General features: G+C 50.9%; 2 long non-coding RNA genes across 2 annotated transcripts; one reads left to right on the forward strand and one right to left on the reverse strand.

Moving 5' to 3' along the window:
- Nucleotides 1-93: 93 nt before the first annotated feature.
- On the reverse strand, nucleotides 94-3,926 carry LOC113843682 (uncharacterized). The gene is made up of 4 exons (XR_003497354.3): nucleotides 3,857-3,926; nucleotides 2,854-3,031; nucleotides 2,289-2,530; nucleotides 94-1,225 (listed from the first exon to the last, which is right to left on the reverse strand). It is a non-coding gene; the product is annotated as an uncharacterized lncRNA (long non-coding RNA).
- Nucleotides 3,926-6,207, forward strand: LOC110353756 (uncharacterized). Its single transcript, XR_002404665.4, has 2 exons — nucleotides 3,926-4,143; nucleotides 6,050-6,207. It is a non-coding gene; the product is annotated as an uncharacterized lncRNA (long non-coding RNA).
- The last annotated feature ends 9,433 nt before the right edge of the window (nucleotides 6,208-15,640 follow it).

Genomic DNA, 15,640 nt, shown 5'->3' on the forward strand with positions numbered 1-15,640 from the left:
CCAAGGACTGGGCCCACACTCCAGGGCTTTTACGGGTGCTGCCAGACCTGCTGGTGGGACACTGTAATTAACAGAGCAGGGGGAGACCACGGATGTCCTGCACAGACTAGGCTGAAGCAGACAGCAGGCTGCATCAGGCCCAAGCCCTCCCCGAGACACGTCCTTGCTGCCCGTGAAGCTTCCACATGCCCTCGGCCAGCTGCCAGGGCTGCCCCTGAGCTCACCGGGTACCCACGAGGTGCCCAACGTCCTGGGACCACCTCCTGGCACACATATCCCAGACCCAGCCATGCACCAGCACCTTGCTGCTTTCCCATCTGCAGGCTGCAGAACAGACAGCTCTGCCACCCAAACTAGTCTCTGTTTTCTTAATTTACACAGTTATTTTTCCCCACTAGCAGACCTGGGAAAAGAAAATCCGCTTCCAACAACCTCCACTGGATAACAGCCTTTCCTATTTTCTCTCCCCTCTGCAGCAGTATCACCCCACCACGATCATGCCCCCTCCTTCACGATGGTAACAAGTTTATATTCACACACTGGGACTTGGCGTAATTTGCATTAGTTCAAATGAAAGAGCTGCATTTAGCACCATATTTTCAATCAACTCACATGAAAGTCAGAGTGGCAGATAAGAGTGAAGGAGAAATTAACTGTAGAAAAGGGGCTTTTTAGTCTGCAGAGGTTGAGTACAAAGCAGAAGAAGGGCATGTTGAAATCCTTTTACAGGAGAATGAAAGTGTTTGCTCTGTTCTTCCAAGCCCTCAGCATGGTAAATTCTAAAAGTAGCACACCAGCAAAAGGGAGAGAGATTAATGGCTATTGTTTCATACAACTGGGTAATCAGGAAGGAAATAACTCAGCCCTAGTAGCTAAATTTAATTTAAGGATATACAAATCTACGCTTAATGGTACACTGGCAAATATATTGCATGATTAAATAAGAGATCTGATGTCAGGAAAGAAACGTGTGCCGACTCCAGCAGTGGGAAAGGTGCTGGTGGAGGAGGACGCCTGTCCTCATGTGGCGTGGCTGCAGCGCCAGGCGAGCAGCACGGAGCCAGGCAGTGAATGGTCCTCAGCTCCAGGGACGTGTGGGGCAGGAGGATGGCAGCGGCCCCGCAGGTGGAGGGCTGGCCTCTCCAGCTCCTCTCTGGGGAAAAAAAGATGGATTCGGAGTCACAGAATGTTGACAAATGTGCTGAGTCAAGCCTGCCTCAGAAACCTGCAGAAAAAGAAAAAAGATGGAGCGTGCACGAGGCAGATTTTGCCCTTGCAGTAAATTTGTCAGTAAAATGCCAGTGGCCGTGGTGCTGGCAGAAGGGAAGCATCATTGTCCCTGGGAAGCAGCCTCAGTGCACAGCATCCCATGTGAATGCAAGGCCATGATGCCCTACACCTGTGCAGCCACGAGCAGGGGATGCACCCAGGCCCTGCTCCGATTCATTAGAGCTAATCAAGGTGTGCAAAGTCCTGTGCTAACGGGCTGCAGCAGTTGGTGCACGCTGCTCCCATGTGGGCTGAGCACAAACCACCCCTGCGGCTGCACAGGGCTGAGCCAGGCAGAGGGAGGCTGGCTCCAGCAGCAGGGCAGGGACAGTCCATGGAGCAGATGTGGATACTTTCAAGGAATAACAAACCACTTCTGTGCAAGTATTCACCTAACAGCTCTAAACCTGCCAGTGCAAACTGCTGCCTGCCTCCTCCCAAACACAGGGCTGGAAGGAGCAGAGCCTTATTTCGGTGCCTGCAGGGGCACTGATGGGTGCTGGGCGAGGAAGCAGCTTCTAGGACCCATGCAGCCATCCCAGGATTTCGCCTCCCCTGCATTCCCCCACCCTAAACAGAAAGCAGTAGAGAAAACAGGCTGGTGAACCTGAGGGGGACAGTGCCTTTAGGGAAATAACCCAGCATTAGCAGGGCTGCAGGGGCAGACTTAGCACATCCTCTGTTCAAAGTCTTCCCGGTGGCATCAGCACCGCAGCTCTGGGAATGCAGTGATGGGGAGGAGGTGATTCCCTGCCATGGGCTCGCTGCTTGGGCTGAGGGGAGGGATGCAGCCTGGCACAGCCCCGGCAGTGCCTGACGAGGGATGCGGGTACTGGTGCTGTCTCTTGGATTTAGCATCTGCGCAGGCAGCAGACGAGCGATGTGATGACAGCTGCTTCCCCCGAACACGGCTCTCTGACGGGTGCCTTGATCTGTAACATTTGATCTCATCACAGCACCAAGCCCATCAGCCCTTACGGCTCTTTGATCATTCTCTTCATGAATTTTTGCCTTCTTACCATCCAAGGTGCCCACGCTGACAAGGGCATCCTTTGGAAGACGAGGACAACAATCATACTTTGTTTTCAGTCTCCGTGGTGCACTTTGCAGTGTTCGGCCTGCCGGTGGCTCTGCAGCTGGCTGCGGTGCCTCTTGCACAAGCTCCCGACCATGGAGCTGCTGCTGCTGGTGCTGCAGTGAGAGCTGTGAGCACAGCCCTGGCGAGCTCTCAGCAGTGCCGGCCCATTGCCTGCTCCTGCACCTGCAGCTTACGTGAACCAAAAAAAAAAAAAAGGGAAGCAGAAGGGATCAAGAAAAGGCCGTGGGGGCTGGAGGGAGCGGTGCTGCCCACCAGGCGCTCCGAGCACTGGCACCCTGAGCCCACCACCCCCGGCAGGGTCCCCTCCCAGCACCCGAGCCTGAGCTGAGCAGTGGTGCTGTGCCAGCACGCTCAGCACCAGCACACAGCCATGGGTGCTGCTGCTTGGAGCAGCACAGAGCAGGGCAGAAAGCACAGCCTGCCGGGGCTGCAGAGAGGACATGCAGCAGGTGCCAAATCCCTGCCTTTTGTTTTTACATCCCCACCTCCTGACGTGGTGTACAGAGCTGCAGGCTCCCAGCCACAGCAGCTCACTGCTGGGTATCGCCCTGAGGAAAGGGGGGGCTGCTCCAAGGGCACCTCTGTACGAGCGCTGTCATCCCGGTCAAGAGGCGTCGGGGTGAAGTTCAAAGCCAGAGCAGGAGCTGTGCCTGTAATCTGCCTCTGAAGCCAAAAGGACAAAATGCAAGATCAAGGGAGTAGTTAAAATGAGCAAGCTTTGATCTAATACATTAAAGAGTGGGAAAAGCTTATTTTTTGCCAAAAAAAAAATTGTTAAATATTAGCTATTAGTAAATCTAAACTGTGAATTTTCCTGTCCAAAGAGATTCCAGTCACTTCAGAAAGCCCAGCCACCGCGCCAGCACTGCCCCGCTCCCCTGGTGGGCAAGAGAGACCCCTGCATGCCTGGGGCCAGGGCACAAGTGCACACACACACACACAAAATCGAGGCTGTGCCGGGCCGTTGGGGCAGGCAGCACTGCCATACACTGCGCTGTGTGGCCAACAGTTGTGCTTGGTGGCTGGGTCCTGTGAAGGTCCCTTTTTTGCTGTTTCTGTGCCTGGTTCCCATGAATCAAACAAATGCTCCTTCCCCTGGCTGGGCAGCTGCAGGCAGGTGCCGTGAGCACTGAGCCCGGTGTGTGCCAGGGCTCCACACCACGAGGACTGCTGGCCCTGGGGTCTCCTTGCATCCCAGCACAATTTAATCACGCCTCTACGGATCACCAGGAGCCCGGGCCCTTCCCTTGGGGTAGGAAACCTCCCTTCCCCTCCTCTTGCTGCAGGAGGGGTGCCAGGGGGCTGCAGCCCAGTACCAGCGGGCATGGGGAGCAGGCTGGGATCACAGCCCAGGTCAGAGCACACACACCCAGCCCTGGGGGGCTGCGGGCAGCAGAGCCCTGCTGCAGGGCTGCGTTGCCTCCAGCCCCGCACCCGCCTGGTGCCGACCTGACCTGAATGGGAAAGCGCTCGCCACGGCTTCCTTACCCACCGACGGGGCTCCCGGAGCTTTGCACAGCTCAGATGGATACGGAGCCCTGTTTAGATAGTGGGTTTCATGGAGCAGGTGAGTTTAATGGAAGCTTATAGGGATGTTTATCACATCACAGCTCGATGCCAGGCAAAGCAGCTGTAGCACATCAGATCAAACAGACAAGGGGATTTGCAATGCGGGAGAGCTGTGAGCACAGGGAAGCACGCAGACAAGCACGGCGCAGGCAGCAGGGAGAAGAGGAAGGGATGCAGAGCAAGTATTTAATCATAAATATTTCAAGGTATGAAATTCCAAAAATCTGCCCAAGTAGGTCAGTGGCTTAGGCTGGCAGCTTTTGGGAATGCACAAGGCACACCACACGTGCTCCCCTCTGGCACTTCGCTGTGCTGATTTCCACAGGCTGCGTCAGGCAGACGTTTGTGTAAAGGAGACCGCGAGCATCTCCTGTCTGCGGGGACAGGGCTGTGCTTGGGCAGCCAGCACACACAGCTCTGGTGGCAGCCAGGGGCTCATGGTGGGACCTGAGACCTCAAATCACAGAGGTCTGCACACGCTTCTAAGGGCTGGTGTCAGAGAAGGGCTCATCCTCATGAATCCTGCTGCCCTGGAGCGTCCTGACCTTTGCTGTGGCTTGCATGGAAGCCTCTAGGTGCCTGCATTTCTGTGTGCTCCTGGACAAACCCAGGGCTGGCTGCATGCCACATGGGTGGGCATTTTGGAAGGATGCTGAGCCTCTCCCCGTCTGCCTGCCTCTTCCCCCTGAGCACCCCCGCCTGCACCTCCCTTCCTCCCCCCATCACCCCAGCCCCCTAGGGCTCTCAGGGAGGCGATGGCTCCCCTGCTATCAATACAGCACTGAGAACAGGTGCTTGCATCTGCTCTGAATTTCACTCCTGTCCAATATATAAGATTAAATGTAAAAAGTACAGTCTAGCAGTGCTGCAGCATAATTACACAAATCTGGACTATCGCATTTTAAATGCTTTGGAGAAAAAGCTAGGAGAATGGCTCTCCAGACTGCAGAAGCATCCCAGCATTATTGTCTTTTAAGTAAAAATACCTCATGGCAGGCACAAATTAAAATTTTTCAAAACATGACCTCCTTCCCCAAAAGATAAAATTGAAGCCTATTTTTCATTTCCTTTTCTGTGTTAAATAACACCCCCAAATTGATGAAATAATAGCTATTGGCAGCAAATCCATACCGGAGTTATTTAGAATGCTTTTGTCAAGGGAGTTGAATAAAGGCCATGGCAAAGAGCTATGCGTTAGGCAGAAAATGTCAAAAGACTGGCCTTAAGCCCATTAAACTTTATTTTTGTAGAGTTAACTTCCAGCTTCTCATAATAAAGTGTTCCCTCGAAGTTCTTAACTTGTCTGAAAGTCTTGAGAAAAATTGAAATAAACTACAAAAAAAAAAAAAAAATCACCTTTTGCTGTCATCTCAGATGAATGCTGACCAGAAGCATACTAAAACAAACTGATGTTGTTACTTGAAAAGTAACCGAGCCTGGGAAAAAGCTAGAAGCTAGCTGTGAAAGTTGCACTTCCAATAGTCCCAAAAGTAATTTTAGAAATGAACACCACTGCGCTGGCAGGGAACCCCCCTGACTGGACGTGAATTGCAAACATAGCAGCAGATTTGCTGTTCAATAGCATGGCCGAGGTGCCTCTCAGCCTCCAGTACCAGCACAGCCACCTTCGCGGTTGTCTTGTGGAGCCGAGCACAGCCCTGGTGCCATCACAAAAAGAAAGGAAGAGTAATTTAAACTTTAGCTTCCAGCCACACCGAGGCCCTCTCCTTCCTGGGCACTCTGCACACGTTTCAGTTTGCTGCCCTGCAGGACAAGCAGCACCCAAAGCCACCAGAACCAAGCAGAACAGCCCATACCCTGCACTGCTGCAGTCCAGGACCTGAGGATATTGGCTGCAAAGCCCGACCTCTTTTCCTGTTTTCCACGTGCACTGTGTGACAGATGGCAATAATAACGCTTCTCCCAGCTCAGCTGCAGCGTTCACCTAACCAGGCAAACCCCGTTAGATAACCTACAGGGCAACCTTTCCTAAAGTAATTAAAATAGCAAAGTCATTAGCTATTCATTTTAGTCTGCAAAATACCCATCCTAAAATTAGTTACCGTTCCCAGGTGAATGTTGTAGCACTGATTAGTTTTCACCTTTCTGCAGATTCACCTTTGCTATCAGAGCCAACCACCGCGCTCCTCAATAACCTCGGGTGCCGGCTGTGGGGATTTGTGCCCTGGTGTCAGCACACGGCGTGTGGAACGAATAGCCCAGCACCGGCAGATAATTAAAACACACTCTGCTTTTCCTGCAAAACCTTCTCCCACGTCTCTCTCGGGGATTTGTGTGTAGGGCAGTGCTGTGCTAACCCTCTGCCGGGGAGCACCGCGGTCGGGCTGAGCCCTGCCCGTGCCTGCCAGCGCCTCAGCTGCGGCTCTGGGAGGTGGCGGCGAGGCACGCTCCAGGCACGCTGCTCTGCTCATTCGCAGGAGGCAGGGAGATGAATAAAAACCAGGCTGCCACTGCAGCAGCAGGAGAGGCGGCTGCCAGCCACACGACTTGCAGAGACGACAGGAAAGACCTGTCTGGGAGAAAGACACCAAACACACAGCTCACCCCACAGTGTAAGGGAGGGTGTTGGGTGGATAATACAGCAGTAACTGGCACATTTAGATGGGAACGCTAAAACGAGTAGCACTAGCTTCTTGTCGCGTCAGTAAAGAGCTGAATTTCAACTGCTTAAATTTTAATTAGATTCAACTTTTAGGGTGGTCAGTTTTAATTCACACTCTAACATTTAAACTTCATCCATCACTGAACACTGCGCTGCTGCTGATGATGCAGAGATCTTGAAAAAATTCCCCACATGCTTGGGAAGCAGGAGTTTCCTTTTCAGTCCAGCTTAAAAAGAAACACTGGAGAGTTGGACTGGTGTCTGAGAGAGGAACTGCACGCTGCCAGGTGCAATGAGCATCAGCCAGCAGAGCAGGGCTGCGGCTCGTGCTGCTGCACGTGCACGTCTCTAACTTAGGGGCTGGAAAGCCTCGGGGGAAGCACAAGGTGGTTTCTGTGAAAATAACCCAATTTCAACTATCGATGCTGAATGTGGGTTAAACGTTGCTTTTTAAAAGCTTATCTTACAATTTCTCAACCAGCTGTGAAAGGAAACCCTGCAACAGTCAGAAATATTGGTGGATTAGGTGCAAAGGGAAAAAAGAAACAAACCTTTCCTGTCGGCATGGAGCGAGAGTGCCCACGTGGGGAACCCCCTCTCCCCAACACTGCATCTCGGCAGTACCCCCTGCACCATGTGGCTGTCACCAGCCGCCCGATGGTGGCACCGCCGTGACCTGGTGCTGGTGTCCTGCTGCAGGACACACCTGTGTGCACTGCGACTGCTGCCCCAAGCAAAGCCTGCATTGTACCGGGAAGCACCGCAGTGCCTCTCGCCCTGCTGCCATCCTTCATCTCTGCACCGTCGTGCAGTCGCCTCGGGGGCAGGTAGGCTGCAAAGCTGAGGATGACAAGGAGGAACCCAAAATGCAAAGGCTGAGGTGCCGGAATTACAAATAGCACGGGGGAAAACAAAGTATGAAGTCATTCATTAACAGCAGCAGCACATCGAATGGCACAGACAAGGCTGGATGTGTTTTACATCTGGGACCAAGGCTACAGCATTTGTTTCAGGTGGATGGCAGCCCGGGATCAAGCAGGAGAAAGACGTCAGAGAAAACAGCTTGAGATTGCTGTCAGTGATGTAAATGCATCACAAAATACTGAGTTAATCAAAGCATGTTCTATATCATTAACAATCAGTTGTGAGAACAGATTAGGAACCCAAAAATATGCAAAAATCTGCTACAAACAGTCTCCTGGCAAAAGACACATTGCACACCATCGAGCGGGGCCCTACTGGTTGTGCTTCTATTAAATATTAATGATTTAAGCAACACAAGTGAGGAAACTGTGAGTGACATCAGTGTAGGAATGATTACAAGTGCTTTGGTGGATAGGATTAGAATTCAAAGTGATCTTGATAAATTGGAAAATGGTCTGAAATCAAAGAGACAAAATTCAATAGAGACAAGTGCACATACAAATGAGAGAAAAACAAATATTCAGATACCAGAATAGGGATCGCCTGCTAGGCAGCAGAATTGAAAAAAGAAGCAACAATGACAGCTGAAAACAAACCGAACATGAGTTAATAATGTCATCCTGTCACTGAAGCAAGGCACTGGGACCCGCAGCAGCCGGCACGGTGCGTCAGATGTGCCAAGAAGTGCTGCGGCTCTCCCCAGGGCTGCTGGCACTTGGGAGCAGGCCCCCTGCATCACAGCTACATGGGGACAGCCCCGAGCCACATGGGATGGGGCTGTGGTCGCACAGGGGTGCTGGAGCCAGCCGGGGCTGCTCAGAGCCCTGGGGAAGCGCGAGGCCAGGCGGCGAGCGGCTGGGGCAGCACCAAGGGGCCCGGGCTGGCTGCTAGGGGAAAGCTTTGATCACCTGGAAGCTGCACACTGGGAGAGCGTAATTAGGGAGGGGGCGGAATACCTCTCGGTTGTGAATTTTGAGACAGGCTTGACACGTTTTGGTATCTGTCAAACGTGGCTTAATTATAGCTAACCCTGCCTCAGGTGGCAGAGGACGGGCTGATCTCCTGAAGCTCGCTGCAGCGTGATGCCTGTGTGCAAGCTTGCTCGCTTCCCCTTCATCGCCTGATGTCGTCTGTGTGCGTCCAGGTGGGCAAACAAAATGCAGAACAACCCTAAAATGGGTAACGATCTGAGAATCATCCCTCCCTGACACGTTTCCCCCTTGAAAACTTTTGTTTTTGAGCTCAGCCTTATGGCAACTTTTAATCCACGCTGGGGTACTTCACTGATACCTTACAGGAGCATCTTTGTGGTACCACACCATGCCAGGCCGGGTCAAGTCAATGCATTTCGGCACTGTGATCTCTGCTCAGATCAGTCGTGCAGCGTGCTGTGCTTATGTACCTGCCCGGGGGAGATAAGCTGCATCCTGCTCCTCTGCCATTTCCAGCAGCACATGACGCTGGATGCTCGTGGCCGTGTGCCATCTGAACACCTCCTGGCCGGTGGTATCGCTGCGAGAGGTCACTGAAGGTAGCAGTCGTGGGCCTGGTTCTTCCCATTGTGCATGCTGAGCACCTTCCTCTTCCTCCCAGCAATGACAGACAAGGAGGGAGATGCTCTCCAGGACACCAAGAGCATCCAGAACTGACCCACAAACATCCCCAGTCTGCTGTAACTGTAGGGTAATAAGTCACAGGATCACAAACAGACAATTTTCTGGGCCACATAAGCTTTTAAAATCACAGGCTGCTTGAAATAGTGCATAACTTACAGAACATTTATGTTTGCTTTAAAACATCTTCAGCTGAGAAACTACCTGTTACCGTCTCCGTGAACATCCCTCACTTCAGGTTGGAGCTACTCCGCCTTTCAAATTCGCACCCCAAAGCTTATCTCATATGCAGGGCACTGGGGTGTGGGGTGGGAGCTCTGTGATACATATTTTCTTAAATTAAAAAAAAAAAAAAAAAGGCACCTGTAATTTTCTACAAAAAGCATCTCTTTGACAGAACATTTGGTTTTGGGGACTTTGCTCATTAAAAAAACTTGAACAAATCTGAAAACTGAAGTTATAGCTGAAAATGTAGATTTTCCACTTGAAGGTGGCAGATACTGCCAAAATCAAGACTAAATAAGGTCATATTTCAGAACTGGATCTTTATAAAGTTCCCATCCATTTCTTGATAGGAGTGTGAATTATTTGCACAACATGGTTTGGCCATTGCTTTCTTCTCCCCTCCTTCTGCACAGACATTATTGAAGAAAGAGGAGTGAGCACGAATCAGCCTCAGCGTGCACTTCCCCATCCTTTTGTAGTTCAATAATTTAGGCATTTTTGTCCTTCTTTCCTTTGGCTGCTGGTAGAACACGGCATAATTTTGTCACGCTAACTGAAAGGGGTTGCAGGGATCTGATGGCAGCACGAACCCACCTGGGCCCTCTCCCTTTTCACTCCTTCCCTTACGCGTGCCAGTTTTCACAGAGAATGTCTGAGGACAGCAAAGCAACAGAAGCTAAAATCCGGCGTGTTTAGTGCAGTTATATGGGCCTTTAAAAATAGAAATACTGCACAGAGCTTTCCAGGTAACTGTCCTGCAGCTTAGACCCACCATAAACATGCACATTTAGCCTAAAAAAGGTGGAATGAGAAGCAAAGCTCCACGCCAGTCCCCAACTGGCCTGCTGCCTCAGCCGCACAGGAGCTGTACATCAGCACATTTTCAAAGCCAGACCTTTTACAAGGTACTTTTTACGCACCCACCAGAGAGTACGTGATGTTTATGGTAACTGCCCGGAATCATAGCATGCAAAGTACAAACATTTTCCTCGTGGTGAGGTATTTCTGTACTGATAGGAGGAATTCCTGGACATCCTTTCCTCTCATTTGTTCCTCATGGACTGACAACGTGAAAATAACTCATGCCTTGGGGTGGGGGTGGTGTGGGTCATCATCTGCCCATGAACAACCTCCTCCTGGGGGCTTTGCCACACTGTGACCGTTTGCATTCATCCCAAGGGAGACACAGAACCCCTGCTGCCCCCGTCCTGTTCCCGCTCCCTTCCCACACAGCACCGTGGCCATACACAGCCACCACGATGCATCGAGGCACCCAGCCTCTTGGGGCCGGGCTCTGTGGGGCCAGGAGGGCAGCAGAGGCGTTGGATCTCCCAATCCCACAGCTTCCTGCCAGCAGGGAGGGGACGCGGAGGCAGGTGGGTGCCCAGTGGGCAGGACAGGACGTGAGCAGCACCCAGCAGGCTGGTGGGGCTGCTCAGCATCAGCACCGCCTGGGAACACCTCATGAGCTGCCTGTGTGCTGCAGCCCCGCATGAGGCACCCCAATTAACCTGTAGGGACAGATTTTAAGTTGATGATTTGCGGTGATCATCCAGAGAACATCTACTTTAGAAAACAGGTTTCGCTGCAGCGAGGCTATATCCGAGCGAGGATAAACAAGAACAGAATTTCCTACATTCATTCTAGCGTATGCATAAAAGATATCTTCCTTCACCTTTGCAAATAGGGGACAATGGTAATTTGTTATGTGCATTAAAATTATAATAATGCTTTTTGGTACCATCAAGATTACATTAGGAAGCTCTGTGTTCCCAAAGGGAAGATTAAAGTGCAAGTCTAATAGCATGATTTGTTCTTCAGTGGAGCACTCTTGTGCAGCTTGGAACAAAATATTCCCAGCAGAAAATATCCTAAAGCGCCTGTGAGAACAGTTTCTTTGCTGCACCAGGACTGTGGGAAGGTGAAAGCTGCGTTTTCTATTTTTGTTGATGAGTTTTCTTGAACACCGGAGAAGCAAAATCCACAGGTAGGCGACCCGTCACGGCGGAAAGCTGGCGTAACTCCCTGCAGAAGCTGCACACAGCTACCATAAGAGAAATTTGACTTCGAGGTGTTGGGTTTTGGGTCCTGCCCTCCCCTGGTGCACTGCCTGCCATTGCAAAACCCTCAGAGCGAGGCAGCTGGAGCCCAAGGGGAACAAAAGCAGCCCAGGACCATCAGGGAATGGTCCCAGCAAGGCTGGCAATGACTGCAGCTGCCGGTCCCTGCCCCCTGCAGCACCTGGGGGTGCTCCCTGCCAAGCGCCCTTCCAGAGTGAAGAAGGAAATCCCCGGCTGCCCCGGTGAGGAGGGCACACACTGACACCCAGCCCTGAGCAGCTGCGAAGGCAGTGCTCGAGGCCGTGGTTAACTCGGAACCATTAACAACAGGACCAAGGAAAGACACCTCGGCTGGGGCAGCAGCATGGGGCCCGCCTGCCCGGCAGCGCTCAGGAGCTGGGTGAGCTCTTCTGGAGATCCTGCTGTCCAGAACATGACTTCACCTGTAAGCATAGGTTTGGTTTTATGGAAACCTACCTTGCTTAACTAGATCTTTGCAAATTCACTTTGAGCTCAAATAGCGCTCAGTACACAATGAAGAAACCGTGTCTGACTTTGGAGATCATAGGACTGGTGCATGGCCTTTTCTTATCGCAAATTCAGATACTCACAGAAAGCCAGACACAACTGATGACACAGCACACACTGCAGCATCCAACCACAACGCACCAGCCTTCTCCATTCCTCTGAGAAGTCCACGTGCTTTGTCTAAACTCACCGGTCTCTTTTCTTCCCTCCCCATCTCTCTGAATCACGCTGCAAACAGATTTCCTTTTGTCTTCGAGATAATCCCAAATGTCCTATGGACAACTTCTGCAGAGACCCTCACACGTAACTCCCCTGGTTTCTGCATGGTTCTCACGTACTTTCAGCTCCCAGGGCCGTGCCACTGGAAATCCCACTTCTGGAGGCAAGACCTGCCGGGCAGCACCATCCAGGAGTCACCTCCACTGCTTCCCTCTCTCCGGCCACGTGAAGGTTTGTAGGACAGGCAGGGTTAGGCCCAACAGAGAGATCCATGCTGCGCTTGATATCAAAGACAGCACAGCTGAAAGCCTCTCCATTTAGCACAAACCATAGCCAGCATTCAGTGAAGAGCTGGAGCTACCCACGGAGACCTAAACCAACACTTCCAACCAAAGTGGTAAACCTGTGTGTACCTTCTTCTTTGAACTTAAACTCCATATATATGTGTGTATATATATATTTTTTTATTTTTTTATTTTTTTATTTTTTTTCTCTGGGAGATGAATCATGCAACCTTTTGCTAAGTCTGCTGCTACGCTTCCCACCACCCCAAAACCAACACCTTGAGTTTGCTGTGAAAATCTCTAGAGGATCTGAGAAGCCAAAGAACACACAGAATTGTCATCCCAGGCTGCACGCAGTGGACTGACTGGCAAGTCCTGTGCACGTAGGTCTCATTTCCAAGATTAGTCATAGAAAACACATAGAAAAAATGACGTGCTGTTAGGTACACACTGCATTTCTTCTGGTTCATGGAGGAAAATGGTCTTTTGCCTGCATTCACAACTCCTTCTAGATTTTCATTAAGGGTTGCTTTCCCTGTAATGGACCACTTCCACTTTTAATCTTAATTAGCAGGAAACTAAATTCCTGCCAAGCTCTATTCTGCTTCAGTATATAGCTGAAGATGTATGGGGAATCCTGGTGCCACGCTGAAATTAATGATCTTTTCTCTCTCTGTAAAACCGTGATGGAAGGTAACAGAGAATGATAATTCCAAACACCTGACAGAGGAATGTCCCCAGATGGGCTTGAAACCCTGCCTGTGACGGAGCGGTCAACTGCTGATGCACAGCATAGCTCTTCTGGACATATTGAACGCTTTAAGCCTTTTTTATCTGCTATTAAAAGAAAGGCTTAAAAAGGCAAAGCACTGGCAGGCAGCACAACCAGCAGAATTCGAAAGGCAGACACAGCAGCACAGAGAGAACAATTAGAGGCCCAATTAACATACAAGCAATACATCTCTTGAACAGAAGTAAGGATGCTTGCTAAAAGTGGTCTTTGACTCAGCATTTTCTCAGCTGATTTATTTTGGAGAGAAAACAAGGTATATATATATATATATTTTTTTTTTCCTTGCAGATTTGCTCAGCTATTTATATCATGTCTCGCTTGTTGGCCATTTCTCTATTACTTTGCCCATTTAAAGCATCCATTACAAGGGCCAGGAATACACGGCTTTCATAAACAGCTCTTCATGCACACGGCAGGAATTACAGAGGCACCAGCAGCAGACTGGGCTCATGAGCTGCTCCCTCCTGCTGGCAGGAGGTAAGAAATGGATGGGGGGCTCCATGGGCTTCAGGGCTGCAAGGGGAAGCCTTGGGGGAAGCCGCCCCTCCTGCAGCTCCTGTGGTCTGCAGGGCAGGGAACTCCTGAGCCAAAGGCAAGGTTGGGGCAGCACCGAGGTGGGCTTCTGCCAGCAGGTGGGAGCTGCCTGTGTCGTGACAGCCTGCATCGCTGTGCTGCCAAGGCACGGAACCAACAGCAGTGACACAGGCAGCTCATCACCTCCACCCTGCTGCCCCTCTCACAAATATCCACCTGTCTGTATTTATTTCTGCATGCTTAGCTCCAGTGACTGAGTACCCGAAATGCAGAGGTAATCACCTTTCATGGTTGCTGTTCTTGTGTATTTCCAAATGAAAATTGCTTTTCTTCATATCTTTATCTGCACATTGCTCAAACCATGGATTTTCTCTCATTGTCAGACCTTGATCTTGATTGGGACCCCTGGCACTACCAGAATGTAAAGTGCCCTATGTATTAGTCAGAACAACAACAGCCTAAGAATAGGTCCAAAGAAGAGAAAGAAAATAAATTAAGGAGAGCAAATAAATAAGTATAATTTAATCAAAAAGGTGACAAAGTCAAGGCAATAAAATGATTATTCTCCCTACAACATATAATTAGCTCTAATCCTAACTACAAGATTTTCTTGAAACCAAGGACACAACAGGTTTAAAAATTTAGAGGAGTTTTCATATTGTTGTTTTGGCTTTGTTTGTTGGTTTTAGGAAAAAAAAAAAAAAAATCCCAAACCACAGGAGAGCAGTTGAAAAGCAGGCAGCATTCAGGGCTGCCCCTTTTTGCTACTGCAGGGCCTTTTGCTGCAGAAGGGAATCCTCCTCGCCGCATGCATGGCAGGAGCAGCAACACCACGCCTGCTCCTCTCCAGACAGCGATGGACACGGCTGGTGCAGACGACTGCCGGAGCACTCAGGCTGCCCAGTCCCTGCCAACTAGGTGTGTTCCTCACCCAGCAAACACCTGCTCATGTGTTCATGATTAATTTTATTAAAATGTGCTCAAATACAAAACCTGCATTTATGCTCGCAGAACCAAAGCAGGGTCTCTGCCCGCAGGAGGTTGCACTGAATTGTTTTTCCAAAGCCAACACCAGCCCGGCACTGGCCACTCACACCATGGCACGAGGAGGGAAACGGCCACCAAGGCAGCCAAGCCACACAGTTCTGCCACCCTTCTGCTCCATCCCATGGGCACCACATCTGCCCACAGAGCTTCTCAGGCCTTCGGTGAGGGCCATCCCTGCCTAGCACAACCCAAATGTTCCTGCCGACCTCAAAGGCTTGGGTGAGAAAAAGGGTAGAAGTAACCCAAAGTGATGGCAGCCCTTCAGAGGGCAGACCACACCAATCTTCCTCCGTGTCCCCACACCCACTGGAGGCATGAGCTGCAGCACTGCTGTCAGAAAAGCTTTCCAAAGCCTCATGAGGACAACTGGCACACGCGATGCCACCGAGTCCAAGGGCTGGCAGTGGCACCGGGCTGCTCCCATCAAGGAAAGGGATCCTTGCACCCTCCAACTGGGGAGGGGCTTTGCACAGCCGAAGGACGTGGGTCAGCGCCTGCAATTAACTGCACTGAGCTGCTCTGCAAAACATGGCATTTACACGGAATTAAAATGGATCGACCTGCAACTATTTTGTCAAGATGGATCTCATCAAGACTGGTTTGCATAAATATTCTAATCAGTGTGCTCATCCTGCCCCTCTCCTTACAGTCGGTGATAAAGTTATGCTTTTCTCAGAAAATTATTCATGATGTTTATTCATGATGCTGCTTTTCCAGGGAGCTGCGATCCTCGGAAGCGCAGCACTGCGGCGAGGGCCAACCACCAGCATCCACCAGGCACGACGTGGGGCTGCAGGCAGTGGAGGGACGTGATCGGGGTGGGGGGCTGCACCAACACCGCACACCCAGCTCC

This window comes from Anas platyrhynchos, chromosome 5 (assembly GCF_047663525.1).
Source record: "Anas platyrhynchos isolate ZD024472 breed Pekin duck chromosome 5, IASCAAS_PekinDuck_T2T, whole genome shotgun sequence".
In the NCBI taxonomy this organism is placed as follows: domain Eukaryota; kingdom Metazoa; phylum Chordata; class Aves; order Anseriformes; family Anatidae; genus Anas; species Anas platyrhynchos.